Below are 18,754 nucleotides of genomic sequence, written 5' to 3' on the forward strand. Positions count from 1 at the left end.
TCTAATTTAGAATACTTAATAATTACTAATCAGTTTTTTTCGTTGGATTTCATAATACTTACTCACTCCAATTTCCCATATTAGTCACGACGGGCGTACATATACTTTCTCTTTATGTTTTTAATCTTTGGGGGTATTCATGCGTAAATCACTGCTGCAACTTACACGTTGCTTGACAATTGAGTGGAAACACGTTTTTATATTTTTCTAGGGGAGCTTTGATGTTCCCCCAAGATAGGCCGGTCTAAAAACTCATGAGCATACCGTAGTTATTTTCCATAGGATACCAAAATATATCGTGATATTGAATAAAAGTCATGTATGTCACCGTGTTAAAGATAAATACATCCATACCTAGGAAGGAATTGTGATGTATTCACTAATCGATGGAGAAATAAGGTTGTAAGGGAGTGCTTTCTTTATACGGTGGGCATACTATAATGATGCTTGCTCGTGATTTGTATACCTTTTTTATGCAAGTTTCGTCTAGCGGTGTATGTTTACGGATGTAGTGTGATATGAGTGTGCTATGGGACTATGGATGTGCTCTTTCTAATTGCTCTAAGTTCACTAGACGTCATTACTTAGGGGCAAGTGTACCCCGTCGTATTAAGTAATAATCCGGTTAAGACCGGGTATCGAATCCACGGGATTTATAACTACAAGTATTAAACGACTCGGTTTTATACGTTATTTAAGCGATGAATACCTTAAAGGGTTTTGGTGACAACCACCAACTATTCCTAAACTATTGGTAAGATAGATTTTATATAACAAATACTCTACGAAGTGCAATGGCGACGATAAGTTATAAATATGACAAACAAAGACTCCGAGTATATACGATTAATAATCGACTCTTGCAAAGACGACTACGTGTAGTTCGACCGACCCGTGAAGTACTTAGACTACATGATTCCTAGTCAAGGCGTGTCTAATGCTGGGGATCAAAAACTAGGGCCCGTAAGTTCCGTGGCGTGTCAAGTCCTATGGTTTCCGGAGCGTCACTTCTGGTAAGGCAACACCTATATGAATCCCTAAAGATAGCCCGGATGGCGTCGGAAATCGCGTTCCCCTACACAATAGTCAATTATAAGTATCAAAGCAAGTAATAAACATTAAAACGTATATAGAAACGGAAATTGCAAATCATATATTATAAATATGGAGAATAAAAATGATGAATACAACCAAGCCTAGTACATAGGAAGAGTGCAAGCTAGTTAGCAAGCGAAGAGGGAAGAATCGGCCCTCGGAACTAACTAACCGGACTCAAGGCCGTCGCTTAGGACTTGGAGGTGGGACTTTCGAGCTCGGTGAACGGAGAAGGAGCGGAACTTTGACGGAATGCCGGGATGAACGAACAAGCTCTCAAGGTGATAGAATAAAGCTATACAAAATCTGAATGTCTAAACTCTATAGCCAAGTCTAGATTACTAAACTCTATGGCTAGGTCTAGATTACTAAACTCTATGGCTAGGTCTAGATTACTAAAATGAGTGCTAGTCACTCTTATTTATACATCAAGCTAGGGGTGGAGTGGTAATTTCACAAAGTACAATCATAGAGGTACATTATTTGGTGCAGAAATCTCATGGCACGCCCTGCGTATGGAAGGAGACGCCCTGCGTGTCTTGCTATACGCCCCGTGTGTTTGAGCTCCTGGCATTTTATTGCTCGAATTACCCTATGTACGCCCTGCGTGTCCCAAAACACGCCCTGCGTATTGATAGTTGACTTAGGGGACAATGCAGTCTGACTTTCAGGATTGGGTTAATCATGTTCTAACAGATGTCATACGCCCTGCGTGGTGGTTGACACGCCCTGCGTGTGCTGAGTAGATCCCATGTGGTGGTTCAGGATTGATCAATCATTTCTGACTCACTTGTCTGCACGCCCCGCGTGGATGGGAATACGCCCTGCGCGTATTGTATTTTTGTACCTGCGAAATGCACTTCTCACGAGCCGAGTTAGCTTGACATTTTATTCTCTAAATTCAACTAAAAATAAAGGAAATTACCCGAAAGCTCGGTTTTTATTTTTATTTCATTATTTTATTAAAACACATTATTTTTGTAATTAAACTTATTTATTTAGCTCAAAAATAAACCGTAAACCACGCTAAAAGATAGGGTCGAAATGCCCCTATCAAACCTCCTCGGACTTTAAAGTTTTGCTTATCCTCAAGTAAAAAGAAATCGAAAGACAATGGATTGAGGTGATTAAGAAACAAACCTTCGGGGTTTTACCAAGTGCGTGGTTTCAAAGCTACGGTTTTATGCAAAGGTTTCGGTAAGTAACTACGCAAACAATTGAGTACAAAACTTGTTTGAAACCTCCATGATCAAGATTAATAGGCAATATTAACGGGGGTTGATTATCTTTTGAGAACCCGATAGTACCTCACCACGGAATTTCACTCTTACGCTCAATTTTAGGTGGGTCGGTGTTTTATCACTCTTCTTTGCACTTACTCGAGATCATGTTGAATTTGCATTTTTATCCGGGTTTTTCCTCCTACTTTTATGGTTTAGGCAATATTAAAAACAAACCCGGAGGGGGGTTGTAATGTGGGAGGCTTTTCAGTGGTGAGTTTTTGAGAAACTCAAGTTCCAAAATATCGACTTATGATCGCACCGTGTTTTTCTTCGGCCTTAGCGAATTTTACAAGATGTACTTCAAAATTGCTCGGGTGGAGCTTGAGAATGCCTTTTTACTTTTATTGTATCCTTTGTTTTGATAGAGGCACAAAAACAAAATTTTGAAAGCTTATGGTGCTCATTTGCTAAGGTCGTGACTTATTTCGGATAATTCGGGTGCAAATTGATTTTTGTCGGTATTTGGACAAGAGGAAAAAGGGTTGAATGTTGAAAGGGTATTAACAAAAAATGGGTTATTAGGCTCGAAGGGGTTTCCTAATGTTTAATGAAAACGAGAAAAATAAATTAAGAAAAATTAGCCTAAGTGGGTTCGGTTTATCATCTATTGCCGTTTTCACCACAAATAAGTGTACTTAACCCGGTATTTGATGCAAATTCTATGAGTCGAGTGAAGTCAAAGCTCTCGAAAAATTGTGAAAGAATTAGATTTCTCGTACGAACTCTTTTAGGCTCAAAAATACCTCACAAAGATTCGGGTTCAAATTGTGCACTATCAAGTTTTCGCTAAATTCTCAACTATCCCGTTTTTATTGTCTTTTTAAAGTTCATTATGGAGATAACAAATGGGGTTAGGACTCAATGCCTTAGTTTAGTACTAACCTAAGCTTTGCACAAATTCCCTAATTTCAAAACCAAGACTAAAATTTCTTCATCGAATCATTCATTTATGTTCCGACACTTTTATTTTTGATGACAAATAACGGAACTTTAATTAATTTTCGAAAGAGGGATAGCGTGTCGGGAAAATTTACGAGAGTCAATAAATTAGTTTAATTATTTTATTGTTTATTTTATTTTTATTTTTGTTTTTGGTAGTGCAAAACAAATGTTAAGTGCGGGGTTGCACGTCCCTCCGCGTTATTTAAAATGACGCCTATTCCAAGGGCGTCGCAAAAAGAAAGGAAAACAAAAATAAAAACGAAAATAAAGTGAGAAAGGAGAAGAAAAAGAGGGCCCTTTAATGGTCAGGGGTTACGCGGGGCGTGCCCACAGGGGCGCCCTGCGTAACCAGTATGTTTGGTAATGTTTTTGGGCAGAGACTCAAATACGCGGGGCGCAATTGGGGGACGCCCCGCGTGTTTGAGTCTCTGAACTGTTGTTAATCATAAAAATGAAAGGACGCGGGGCGTGCCATGGGGTACGCCCTGCGTATTGTTATTACGAATAGCAAAATTAAATGAAAAACAATACGAAACACAAACCGAAATCACTAATAAAATAAACGGAAAGTACATTAACAACAAAAAGAACAACAACAACATCACAAGAAAAACAAAAAGGAAAGGGAACTATTGTTGAGGTGGGGGCGGATTGCCATTGAGGTTGAAGTAGGAAGCGAATGAGGCGGTGAGGGCATCGAAACGAGTATCGATATGGGTCCGGTCCTCACGTTGTTGTGCCTCAATGGTATCGAAGCGGGTGTTGAGGGTGGCAAATTGGGCGTCATAATGGACCCGGTCCCGGCGTTGGTTATCCTCCAAGATATCCAACCGAGCATAAATGGTGTTAAAGTCATGGTTGGGTGGAGGACTAAAATTAAGCCCCATGTCCGAGTCCGAACCGCTATCCCCTTGATATTGGGTCTCCTCCGTATGTCGGGCCGCCCCCGAACTCTCCCCCGGACCGGAAGTAGGCTGCCCAAGGGATTTGAAAGCGTTCTTACTTAGCGGCCGTGGTTCGTGGCTTGGGAGGCGATCCAAGGTGGTTGCACCAAGGGCGGAGGTGGCAAAGATAGTGATGAGGTGCCCCAAACCGAGTTGAGCCCGCTTCCATCGTGGCATTGCGTGGAGGTGGACCGCCACGAGATAGGACCAGTCGTAAGCAAGCTCATTTTCGGCACAATAGAAGGCAAGTAGTTCATGAATGTTCACCTTGACAGCCTCTGATTTCCCCGAGAAATAATAATTGATGAACCGGTGGAGAAGTTGGAGGCCGGGGTCTCGGATGCATGATGGCCGGAGGTTGGAGACGTCAAATTTTTGGACCCGGTGATGGAGGTCCAGAATTCCTTAGCGGAGATGCCATCCGGCCATGCAGCGATGCCCTCTTCAGTTTGTTTGGTGAAGTGAGTGCGGATCCATTGAGTGTCAATGGAGAAGGGGTTGTTGTGTAGACGGAAGGTGAAAAGGGCCGCACCCGGGACATTGTTGGAAGCCATGGTGGTGAAAAATTCCAACACCAAGGATGGATAAACATGATGACGAGCCCGGAAGTGGTCCTCCAAACCAAGAGTGCGGAGGCGTTCTACGAAAGCATCACGGATGTTGTCATGCTCGAGAGTGTCCAATGTGAAGTACGGGAGGACCAAGGGCTGATTGGTGGAGAGGGTGTGATAAGCCTCGGCCTCGGCCTCGGAGAGAAGGTGGAAGGGTGCCCGGTATTGTCGGGTGAGTGGTGGGCTTTCTTCCCGGTCGAGAGATGGTGGATTTTGGGTGGAACAAGCGGAGCGAGCACGAGTGGCACGTGGGGGGCGGTCACTCGTGGGTCGCTTGCTTCGGGTCATGGTTGTATGAGGGGGAAGCAAGAATGAAGAGATAGTGGGGAAGGTTGGAGTGATTTATGAGGAAGAAAGGGGAAAATGAGGGTAAGTTTAAATAGAAAAAGAAGGGGGAATCCAAGAGTGTTCGGATTCCCAGGCGGGACACGCGGGGCGTGAAGGGGCCACGTCCTGCGTATCCCGCCTCCTGACTTTATTTTGGTAGGACACGCGGGGCGTACCGTATGGTACGCCCTGCGTGTCAAGTCTCCTAGTTAGATTTTTTCTGGGTGAAGGCGGAGACGCGGGGCGTACACAGGGGTACGTCCCGCGTGCATGCACGTTTTTTTTTAATTTTGAAGAGGGTCTTTTCAAATTTTTATGGGTTTTAATAGTGTGTTTAATGTTTTTATTATTCTTAATGAGTAATTAAGAAAGTGATCAAGATGAATTTATTATGGATTTGAAAAGGTTGTGATGTGATTGGAGAGAAAGGGAGGTGGAGTGGAGAAGTGGGAAAGATTTTTGGGGAAGAGGTGATTGATAGGGGAGGAAAGAGGAAAGGTTGCCATGGGGAATCTACATTTCGCAGCTCCCCAGGATACGCGAGGCGTGCCTGAAGGGACGCCCTGCGTGTCCCTGACACGTGGCTTTTTATTCTTTGTAGAAAAGGGAAACACGCAGGGCGTGGAGTAGGGACGCCCCGCGTCCTCTGCAATTTTTGCTATGAAAAAGAGCAGAGCCCGGAACACGCGGGGCGTACGGGTGTATACGCCCCGCGTATATTTAGATTTCTAAAGGGATTTGTTTTTCTTTTAATTTTTGAGAAAAAATAAAAATAAAAATAGTACCAATATAACAAGACACAGGAAAAATGTCACACGTAAAAATAAAGAAAGCGTGCAAGTGGTTTGAGAAATTCAAATTGATGCTACGTTTAGAGTCGGAGTAGCTCGACTTTTTCCCATCCTAGGTGAATGCCTCTAATCGCGTAAGATATCCAAATTCTTGAATAAACAACCCGTACCTACAAAACGGATTGTTAGCTTCGAAAGAATTTAACAAAAACCAAAAACTATATTTACAGAAGTTATCGAAGAGTTTAGTTTGCTCCCTTTTTTACTCCTTTGGTAGTTCAAAAAGAGCGAAATGTTCCGACGTAGAAGGAACCTCCGACTCTTCTAACTTTGGATTTATTTCCATGGGTCCGCGCACAACCGACTCATTGATGTCCGTTTTCTCACAACTGAAACGACTTTTATTCCTTGGGTGATCCTTTTGAGAAAACTCAATTAACTCGACCTTCCTATTTTGGCGAACCGAATTGGAATCTCGAATTGATTCATCCGCGGCGGAATCAAGAGGAGACTTCAATCTGGCCCATAGATTTCCTATTTCCCTGAAATATGTCTCAGTGTTAGATAAACTTTCATGAATATCTTTAAGCAAAGAATTTATCACATCGAATTGCGAGGTTGAGTATGGGCGTTCGTCATCCATGCGGTCGTCCCACCGATGATGACTATGAAGCATCATACCATGAAACAAATCATTAGTAACAACACGAAACAAAAAAACTTATTCGCACAAAAAGAAAGTAATATTTACGAGTGCTTAAACTAACAATAAAACGTTTTTGTCTAATATTGCAAGAAATTATAAATCCCCGGCAACGGCGCCAAAAACTTGATGCAGGTGTAGTCTAGCGGTGTATGTTTACGGATGTAGTGTGATATGAGTGTGCTATGGGACTATGGATGTGCTCTTTCTAATTGCTCTAAGTTCACTAGACGTCACTACTTAGGGGCAAGTGTACCCCGTCGTATCAAGTAATAATCCGGTTAAGACAGGGTATCGAATACACGGGATTTATAACTACAAGTATTAAACGACTCGGTTTTATACGTTATTTAAGCGGTGAATACCTTAAAGGGTTTTGGTGACAACCACCAACTATTCCTAAACTATTGGTAAGATAGATTTTATATAACAAATACTCTACGAAGTGCAATGGCGACGATAAGTTATAAATATGACAAACAAAGACTCCGAGTATATACGATTAATAATCGACTCTTGCAAAGACGACTACGTGTAGTTCGACCGACCCGTGAAGTACTTAGACTACGTGATTCCTAGTCAAGGCGTGTCTAATGTTGGGGATCAGAAACTAGGGCCGTAAGTTCCGTGGCGTGTCAAGTCCTACGGTTTCCGGAGCGTCACTTCCGGTAAGGCAACACCTATATGAATCCCTAATGATAGCCCGGATGGCGTCGGAAATCGCGTTCCCCTACACAATAGTCAATTATAAGTATCAAAGCAAGTAATAAACATTAACACGTATATAGAAACGGAAATTGCAAATCATATATTATAAATATGGAGAATAAAAATGATGAATACAACCAAGCCTAGTACATAGGAAGAGTGCAAGCTAGTTAGCAAGCGAAGAGGGCAGAATCGGCCCTCGGAACTAGCTAACCGGACTCAAGGCCGTCGTTTAGGACTTGGAGGTGGGACTTTCGAGCTCGGTGAACGGAGAAGGAGCGGAACTTTGATGGAATGCCGGGATCAACGAACAAGCTCTCAAGGTGATAGAATAAAGCTATACAAAATCTGAATGTCTAAACTCTATAGCCAAGTCTAGATTACTAAACTCTATGGCTAGGTCTAGATTACTAAACTCTATGGCTAGGTCTAGATTACTAAAATGAGTGCTAGTCACTCTTATTTATACATCAAGCTAGGGGTGGAGTGGTAATTTCACAAAGTACAATCATAGAGGTACATTATTTGGTGCAGAAATCTCATGGCACGCCCTGCGTATGGAAGGAGACGCCCTGCGTGTCTTGCTATACGCCCCGCGTGTTTGAGCTCCTGGCATTTTATTGCTCGAATTACCCTATGTACGCCCTACGTGTCCCAAAACACGCCCTGCGTATTGATAGTTGACTTAGGGGACAATGCAGTCTGACTTTCAGGATTGGGTTAATCATGTTCTGACAGATGTCATACGCCCTGCGTGGTGGTTGACACGCCCTGCGTGTGCTGAGTAGATCCCATGTGGTGGTTCAGGATTGATCAATCATTTCTAACTCACTTGTCTGCACGCCCCGCGTGGATGGGAATACGCCCTGCGTGTATTGTATTTTTGTACCTGCGAAATGCACTTCTCACGAGCCGAGTTAGCTTGACATTTTATTCTCTAAATTCAACTAAAAATAAAGGAAATTACCCGAAAGCTCGGTTTTTATTTTTATTTCATTATTTTATTAAAACGCATTATTTTTGTAATTAAACTTATTTATTTAGCTCGAAAATAAACCGTAAACCACGCTAAAAGATAGGGACGAAATTCCCCTATCACTTTTTCCTAAAAGTCAACTACTTATAAAAAAAATCATTCATTATCTCACATATTGATTCGTACATAACCCGTACATTTTTTTCGTTGTAAATTCATACGAGGTTATGCCATTTGTATACAAATTCCGTATATACGAGTAATATATATCCCGTACATTTTCCTTCAGTGTAAATTCATGAAATTTTAGGCCGTCTACATAGAAATTTCGTAGGCGTTGTACGTATCACAAACATTTTCCTTAGGTCTAATTTTTACATTTTTCTTCGAGTTGTTTTAATGTCATTGACAGTGGCACCTCTATTTGGGAACTTCAAACACAAATTCTAATTAATTAATCGATTCACGAGAAATAGTTAACCCGTACCCTTATGGATTACCCGGGGTTTCTATGCGGAACGGTGATTTCTTCACACTAAGTACCTAGCTTTGAGAGGGAATTATGGAGAGTATGGATTGACTAAATTATGCTTTCGATCATACGAAAAGCGTAATTATTTCTCAAATCGATTAGTCAATCGAAAAGTATGCGCTTAAATAATGAGGCGAAGTAGATCTAATTTAGAATACTTAATAATTACTAATCAATTTCTTTCGTTGGATTTCATAATACTTACTCACTCACTCCAATTTCTCCTATTAGCCACGACGGGCGTACATATACTTTCTATTTATGTTTTTAACCTTTGGGTGGTATTAATGCGTAAATCACTGGTACAACTTACACGTTGCTAGACAATTGAGTGGAGACACGTTTTTATAATTTTCTAGGGGAGCTTTGATGTTCACCCAAGACAGGCCAGTCTAAAAACTAATGAGGATACCTTAGTTATTTTCCATAGGATGCCAAAATATATCGTGATATTGAATAAAAGCCTTGTCTATCACTGTGTTAATGACAAATACATCCCTACATAGAAAGGAATTCTGATGTATTCACTAATCGATGGAGAAATAAGGTTTTAAGGGAGTGCTTTCTCTATACGGTGGGCATACTTTATGCCATTTGCATACAAATTCCGTATGTACGAGTCATACGTACCATATACATTTTCTTTCTGTTTAAATTCATACAATTTTAGGCTGTCTACATAAAAATTCCGTAGGCGTTGTACGTATCACAAATTTTTTTCCTTAAGTCTAAATTTTATATTTTTCTTCGAGTGAGTTCTAACGTCGTTGACAGTGGCACCTCTATTTCGGAACTTTAAACAAAAAATTTGACTAATTAATCGATTCAGGAGAAATAGTTAACCCATACCCTAATGGATTACCCGGGGTTGCTATGCGGAACGGTGACTTGATCATACTAAGTACCTAGCTTCGAGAGGAAATTATAGAGAGTATCGATTGATTACATTATGCTTTCGATTATACGGAAAGCGTAATTATTTCTCAAATCGATTAGTTAATCGAAAAGTATACGCTTAAATAATGAGGCGAAGTAGATCTAATTTAGCATACTTAATAATTACTAATCAATTTCTTTCGTTGGATTTCATAATACTTACTCACTCCAATTTCGCCTAATAGCCACGACGGGAGTACAGATACTTTCTATTTATATTTTTAACCTTTGGGGGTATTAATGCGTAAATCACTGCTGCAACTTACACGTTGCTTGACAATTGAGTGGAAACACGTTTGTATATTTTTCTAGGGGAGCTTTGATGTTCCCCCAAGATAGGCCGGCTTAAATACTCATGAGGATACCTTAGTTATTTTCCATAGGATACCAAAATATATTGTGATTTTGAATAAAAGTCATGTCTGTCACCGTGTTAAAGATAAATACATCCCTACCTAGGAAGGAATTGTGAAGTATTCACTAATCGATGGAGAAATAAGGTTATAAGGGAGTGCTTTTTGTATACGGTGGGCTGTAATTATGTTTGCTCGTGATTTGTATATCTTTTTCCTAAAAGTCAACCACTTATAAAAAAATATGGGTAAATAATTTATTAGTACCCCAGTTTTTACCTAACACACTGTTTAGTCCCCCTATTTTGAAAAACACATTTTAAGGTCCATTTCTTTTGCCAATATTAACATTATGGTCCTTTTATATATTTTTTTAGACTTTTAACCGAACATATCTTAGCTTTTAGGACAACGACAGTATAATAAAAGTTGACCATGTTACTCTATTATTTTATATCTATTTGTTTATGCTAAAATATAACGATTACAAGTCTAAAAAAACTAGACAAAAGGATCAAAGAGTTAATATTGGCAAAAGCTAGGAACCTTATAATGTGTTTTTCAAAATAGGAGGACTAAACAGTGTGTTAGGTAAAAAGTAAAGAACTAATAAATTATTTACCCTAAAAAAATCATTCATTATCTCACATATTGAGTCGTACATATCCCGTACATTTTTTTTTTCATTGTAAATTCATAGGATGTTATGCCATTTGCATACAAATTCCATATATACGAGTCATATGTATCCCGTACAATTTCCTTCTGTGTAAATTCATGCAATTTTAGGCCGTCTACATACACATTTCGTAGGTGTTGTACGTATCACAAACATTTTCCTTACGTCTAAATTTTTACATTTTTCTTCGAGTGAGTTTCAGCGTCATTGACAGCAACACCTCTATTTGGGAACTTTAAACACAAATTTTGACTAATTAATCGATTCAGGAGAAATGGCTAACTCGTACCCGTATCGATTACCCGTGGTTGCTATGCGGAACGATGATTTCATCACACTAAGTACCTAGCTTCGAGAGAGAATTATGGAGAGTATGGATTGATTACATTATGCTTTCGATTATTCGTAAAGCGTAATTATTTCTCAAATCGATTACTTAATCGAAAAGTATGCTCTTAAATAATGAGGCGAGGTAGATCTAATTTAGAATACTTAATAATACTAATCAGTTTCTTTCATTAGATTTCATAATACTTACTCTCTCTAATTTCCCCTATTAGCCACGACGATCGTACAAATACTTTCTATTTATGTTTTTAATCTTTGGGGGTATTAATGCGTAAATCACTAGTGCAACTTACACGTTGCTTGACAATTGAGTGGAAACACGTTTGCATATTTTTCTAGGGGAGCTTTGATCTTCCCCCCAAGACAGGCCGGTCTAAAAACTCACGAGGATACCTTAGTTATTTTCCATAGGATACCAAAATATATCGTGATATTGAATAGAAGTCATATTTTTCAACATGTTGAAGATAAATACATCCCTACCTAGCAAGGAATTGTGATGTATTCACTAATCGATGGAGAAATAAGGTTTTAAGGGAGTGCTTTTTCGATACGGTGAGCATACTCTAATGATGGTTGCTCGTGATTTGTATATCTGTTTCCTGAAAGTCAACCACTTATAAAAAAAATCTTTCATTATCTCACATATTGAGTCGTGCATATCTCGTACATTTTTTTCACTGTAAATTCATATGAGGTTATGCCATTTAAATACAAATTCCGTATGTACGAGTCATACGTATCCCGTACATTTTCCTTCTGTGTAAATTCATGCAATTTTAGGTCGTCTACATACAAATTGCGTAGACATTGTACGTATCATAAACATTTTCCTTATGTCTAAATTTTTACATTTTTCTTCGAGTGAGTTTTAACGTCGTTGATAGTGGCACCTCTATTTTGGAACCTTAAATTTTGACTAATTAATCGATTCAAGAGAAATGGTTAACCCGTACCCTTATCGATTACCCGGGGTTGCTATGTGGAACAGTGATTTCATCACACTAAGTACCTAGCTTCGAGAGGGAATTATTGAGAGTATAGATTGATTACATTATGCTTTCGATTATACGGAAAGCGTAATTATTTCTCAAATCGATTAGTTAATAGAAAAGTATGCGCTTAAATAATGAGGCAACGTAGATCTAATTTAGAATACTTAATAATTACTAATCAGTTTCTTTCGTTGGATTTCATAATACTTACTCACTTCAATTTACCCTATTAGCCACGACAGGCGTACATATACTTTCTCTTTATGTTTTTAACTTTTGGTGGGTATTCATGCGTAAATCACTGGTGCAACTTACACGTTGCTTGACAATTGAGTGGAAACACGTTTGTATATTTTTCTAGGGGAGCTTTGATGTTCCCCCAAGACAAGTCGGTCTAAAAACTCATGAGGATACCTTAGTTATTTTCCATAGGATACCAAAATATATCGTGATATTGAATAAAAGTCATGCTATCACCTTGTTAAAGATAAATACATCCCTACCTAGGAAGGAATTGTGATGTATTCACTAATCGTTCTCTATTCGGTAGGCATACTCTAAATTCGGGAAATTTTAGGGCGTCTATATACATATTCATGCACTGTGGGCATACTCTAATGATGGTTGCTCGTGATTTGTATATCTTTTTCCTCAAAGTCAACCACTTATAAAAAAAATCATTCATTATCTCACATATTGAGACGTACATATCCCACACATTTTTTTGTTGTAAATTCATAAGAGTTTATGTCATTTGCATACAAATTCTGTATGTACGAGTCATAGGAATCCCGTACATTTTCCTTCTGTGTAAATTCATGCAATTTTAGGCCGTCTAGATACAAATTCCGTACGCGTTGTATGTATCACAAACATTTTCCTTCGGTCTAAATTTTTACATTTGTCTTCGAGTCAGTTTTAACGTCGTTGACAGTGGCACCTCTATTTGGGAACCTTAAATTTTGACTAATTAATAGATTCAGGAGAAATGGTTAACCCGTACACTTATGGATTACCCGAGGTTGCTATCGGAACGGTGATTTCATCACACTAAGTAGCTAGCTTCGAGAGGGAATTATGGAGAGTATGGATTGATTACATTATGCTTTCGATTATACGGAAAGCGTAATTATTTCTCAAATCGATTAGTTAATCTAAAAGTATACGCTTAAATAATGAGGCGGAGTAGATCTAATTTAGAATACTTAATAATTACTAATCAGTTTCTTTCGTTGGATTTCATAATACTTACTCACTCCAATTTCCCCTATTAGCCATGACGGGCTTACATATACTTTTTATTTATATTTTTAACCTTGGGGGGTATTAATGCGTAAATCACTAGTACAACTTACAAATTGCTTGATAATTGAGTGGAGACACGTTTGTATATTTTTTTAGTGGAGCTTTAATGTTCACCCAAGACAGGCGAGTCTAAAAACTTATGAGGATACCTTAGTTATTTTCCATAGGATGGCAAACTATATCGTGATATTGAATAAAAGTCATGTCTGTCACTATCTTAATGATAAATACATCCCTACCGAAGAAGGAATTGTGATGTATTCACTAATTGATAGAGAAATAAGATTGTAAGGGAGTGTTTTCTCTATACGGTAGGCATACTCTAATGATGGTTGCTCATGATTTGTATATCTTTTTCCTGAAATTCAACCACTTATAATTAAAATCATTCATTATCTCACATATTGAGTCGTACATATCCCGTACATTTTTTTCCGTTGTAAATTCATACGAGGTTATGCCATTTTCATACAAATTCCGTATGTACGAGTCATACATATCATATACATTTTCCTTCTATGTAAATTCATGCAATTTTAGGCCGTCTACATACAAATTGCATAGGCATTGTACGTATCATAAACATTTTCCTTAGGTCAAAATTTTTATATTTTTCTTCGAGTGAGTTTTAACGTGGTTGACAGTGGCACCTCTATTTGGGAACCTTAAATTTTGACTAATTAATCGATTCAAGAGAAATGGTTAACTCGCACCCTTATCAATTACCCAGGGTTGCTATGCGGAACGGTTATTTCATCACACTAAGTACCTAGCTTCGAGAGGGAATTATCGAGAGTATGGATTGATTACATTATGCTTTCGGTTATACGAAAAGCGTAATTATTTCTCAAATCGATTAGTTAATCGAAAAGTATGCGCTTAAATAATGAGGCAACGTAGATCTAATTTAGAATACTTAATAATTACTAATCAGTTTCTTTCGTTGGATTTCATAATACTTACTCACTCCAATTTCTCCTATTAGTCACGACGGGCGTACATATACTTTCTCTTTATGTTTTTAATCTTTGGGGGTATTCATGCGTAAATCACTGGTGCAACTTACACGTTGTTTTACAATTGAGTGGAAACACGTTTGTATATTTTTCTAGGGGAGCTTTGATGTTCCCCCCAAGGCAGGCCGGTCTAAAAACTTATGAGGATACCTTAGTTATTTTCCATAGGATACCAGAATATATCGTGATATTTAATAAAAGTCATTTTTGTCACCGTGTTAAAGATAAATACATCTCTACCTAGGAAGGAATTGTAATGTATTCACTAATCGATGGAGAAATAAGGTTGTAAGGGAGTCCTTTCTCTATATGGTGGGCACACTCTAATGATGTTTGCTCGTGATTTGTATATCTTTTTCCTGAAAGTCAACTACTTATAAAAAATCATTCATTATCTCACATATTGAGTCGTACATATCCCGTACATTTTTTTTGTTGTTGTAAATTCATACGAGGTCATATGTACGAGTCATATGTATCCCGTATATTGTCCTTCTGTGTAAATTCATGCAATTTTAGGCCGTCTACATACAAATTCTGTAGGCGTTGTACGTATCATAAACATTTTCCTTAGGTCTAAATTTTTACATTTTTCTTCGAGTGAGTTTTAACGTCGTTGACAGTGGCACCTCTATTTGGGAACTTTAAACACAAATCTTGACTAATTAATCGATTTAGGAGAAATAGTTAACCCGTACCCTTATGGATTACCCGGGGTTGCTATGCGGAACGGTGATTTCATCAGACTAAGTACCTAGCTTCGAGAGGGAATTATGGAGAGTATGGATTGATTACATTATGCTTTCGATTATATAGAAAGCGTAATTATTTCTCAAATCGATTAGTTAATCGAAAAGTATGCGCTTAAATAATGAGGCGAAGTAGATCTAATTTAGAATACTTAATAATTACTAATCAGTTTCTTTCGTTGGATTTCATAATACTTACTCACTCCAATTTCCCCTATTAGCCACGACAGGCGTACATATACTTTCTATTTATGTTTTTAACATTTGGGGGGTATTAATGCGTAAATCACTGGTACAACTTACACGTTGCTTGATAATTGAGTGGAGACACGTTTGTATATTTTTCTAGGGGAGCTTTGATCTTCACCCAAGACATGTCAATCTAAGAACTCATGAGGATATCTTAGTTATTTTCTATAGGATATCAAAATATATCGTGATATTGAATAAAAATCATGTCTGTCACTGTGTTAATGATAAATACATCCTTACCTAGGAAGGAATTGTGATGTATTCACTAATCGATGGAGAAATAAGGTTGTAAAGGAGTGCTTTCTCTATACGGTGGGATACTCTAATGATGGTTGCTAGTGATTTGTATATCTTTTTCCTGAAAGTCAACCACTTATAAAAAAAATCATTCATTATCTCACATATTGAGTCGTACATATCCCGTACATTTTTTTTCCCGACTCTTCACATAATAATTCCATTGAAATATATTTTGTGTAAAAAGGTTTTTATTGAAAACACCAATTTATTACTTTAAAGAATATCGCTAGATTAAACTTGAAAATAACAAGAGTAAAAAATATATTGTATTGAAAAGATAATTTATTAGTGAATTGTGAATCGTCACATGTTAACAGAGAAGAAGAAGCTTGGATAGCATTTTAACTAATTTGAGTTCTAGGTTGTCAATTATTTCCTCAAACTTTGTAGGCTTGTCAGACCCTGGGGCGCTTCATCCACTGGTTCTTCTCGCTGAATCCTCGAAATAGAGACTATGATCGATCTTCTACAGAGTGTAAACTCGTCTTCGAACAATTCTCGAACTTAAACTATAAAATTTGTGTTTGTAACTAAAATAATTGAACAACTTATGTACAACAAGTTTGCTTTTACAGAATTGAAAACTAAAATCTAACTATCTAACTCTCTTCTGAATTAGAGAATTATCAACAAAAAATCCAACCCTGAGCTCTATTTATAATTGCTGAAGAGTCTTGTTTGAAGTGTCGTGTCCGCTGGTGAAGAGTCATTTCTATCCGGATGAATAGACATATCGTTTTAAATTAAAAACATGTAAAATATGTGCAGGAAAGTCGATGTTTCTGTCGAGATTTCAATAATCTCGGTCGCGGCTTTGGATTGAGGGAGAATCATGCACGAATGCGTGTTTCCTATCCTGGAAAACGCGTGTCGCGACTGAGATATTAGGAATCTCAGTAGCGACAGAGACTTTTGTCTCTGTTCCAAGATCTTTCCCAACTCCTTCGTCATGGCTTCTGAATCGTACGTGCCTTTTAGCTTGTAAATGTGATTTCTCTCTCGTTTTTGCTCTGTTTTAGCTCCTATTTGGATTTTTCCAAATAACTAAGTACCTTGCACAATATAAACAAATATAGACGTAAAAGTATTCTAAATAGATATAATTAACATGATTTCAATACGAAACTGACGTAATTATTGATGTTATTTTAGGTATATTTTGGGCTCATCACTTATGATCAACACAAGTTTGATGATTACAATAAATTGTGAGTAAAATTTACAAAACAAACACAATACTTAACATCAAAACAAACATATTAATGAAATACAATTAATCTCAAAGCGATCTACTAATTATTTTTGTCTAAATTCACCAAATCCTAGTAATTCTCAGGGCTATTTGGTTGCTGCTTTTTGATCTCATATTTTCCTTTTCACTTTGAAAATGAGAGTTTTAGGTATTTGATTAGACACATCATGTTTGCCTTTTTAGCTGAAAAATAGTTTTTTTATAAAAGCAGTGAATCCCTACTTTTTGGAAAAACACCTTTTTCAAATAGCAAACCGTAACAGCAAACAGCAAACAGCAGGTAAAACAAACGGATCCTCACTTGACGTTGATTGAGTATGTGGCTAACTCGAAGATGCGTGGAATATATCTTCTTAATACATGTCTTCTAGAATTGAGTCTTAAAAATTTTGGATGGTACTTTCAATTTCTTTTTGTATTCTTTTTATTTTATTTTATGATCAGTGTGACTACTTTGCTGAATTTTAAGAAAACTATGATTGTGAAAAAGTTGATTATGTTTGGATGAACAACCTAATCAAACAAAATTTTATGTTGTTGACTCTAGTCAATACTATAGTAAAATCAAATATTCGATAAAATAATAATTTTAATTAAATAATAATTTTTTCAGTTCTGATTTGAGTCAATTGAATAAAATAATAATCTCATTAAATGAATAAGATAATAATTTAAAAAAAAATCTTTGAGGTCCACTAAAAATATAAAATAGTATTCATTAAATATGTATGAAATTACATATACAATTCATAAAATAAACTACTTCTTAAACAATTTTCTTTTACAAATTTTATGCTTTCCTAAAATATGTATCTATATAGTTACTTGTTGTGAATTGCTAAATACTGCCTCCTTTTGGACATTTTTTCCCTTGTCATATTCTCAATCAAAAACTGAAATTTTCTCTGTAATTTCTTCCAAACTTACAAACCCAAACAACAATCATGGCTGGCGGATACGACAAACAAAAAGAACTAATGATCCACCCGGTAAGTTTTTTTTGCTTAATTTGAATCGAAAACATGAGTTCCGCTCGTTGAAGATTGCCTGGGTGGAAGAAAATCCCGCCTGCCCTAAGGGCATGTGGGAGTTTCATCTGCCTGCTTAAAAGGCAAGCAGGTAGTGTTGGTCCCTTGTGATATAAGGATTAGTTCCTAGCGGGGGGGATAAGGAACTATTTAAAAAATTTATCCTTTAAAGGCTGACTTAATTCTTATATCACTTAAGATTTTCCTTTTAATACTTAGCACTTAGTTAATCAAAGAATAAGGCTGCTTCTACCGTTGAGTCAAGAAATAGCACTAATGAGTCTATTCCTGAGCTCAGTACCAATAGCACAACTCGGCATTAATTTAGTTAAGTGTTTTACTAGGCACAATATAAAGCAAGAATTTAAGGAGTTGAGGGTTAGAAATGTTACTCAGCAAATTTATCCTGGTTCGGCCTCCTGCCTACATCCAGTCCCCGGAATCCTTCCAAGCTTTAATCCATTACCGAGCTCTTTTAGGTAAAGCACAAACTGTTGGTCTCGTGTAACTTAATATGATTAGTTCCAAGGGGGGTTAGGAACTAATATAACTTTTTCGCTTAATGATGCTGACTTGATTAAATGTTTGATAATTTAACTCAGCTTTAGGTCAGCAAGGCTGAGTGAAGT

Source organism: Euphorbia lathyris, chromosome 6 (genome assembly GCF_963576675.1).
Source record: "Euphorbia lathyris chromosome 6, ddEupLath1.1, whole genome shotgun sequence".
Taxonomy (NCBI): domain Eukaryota; kingdom Viridiplantae; phylum Streptophyta; class Magnoliopsida; order Malpighiales; family Euphorbiaceae; genus Euphorbia; species Euphorbia lathyris.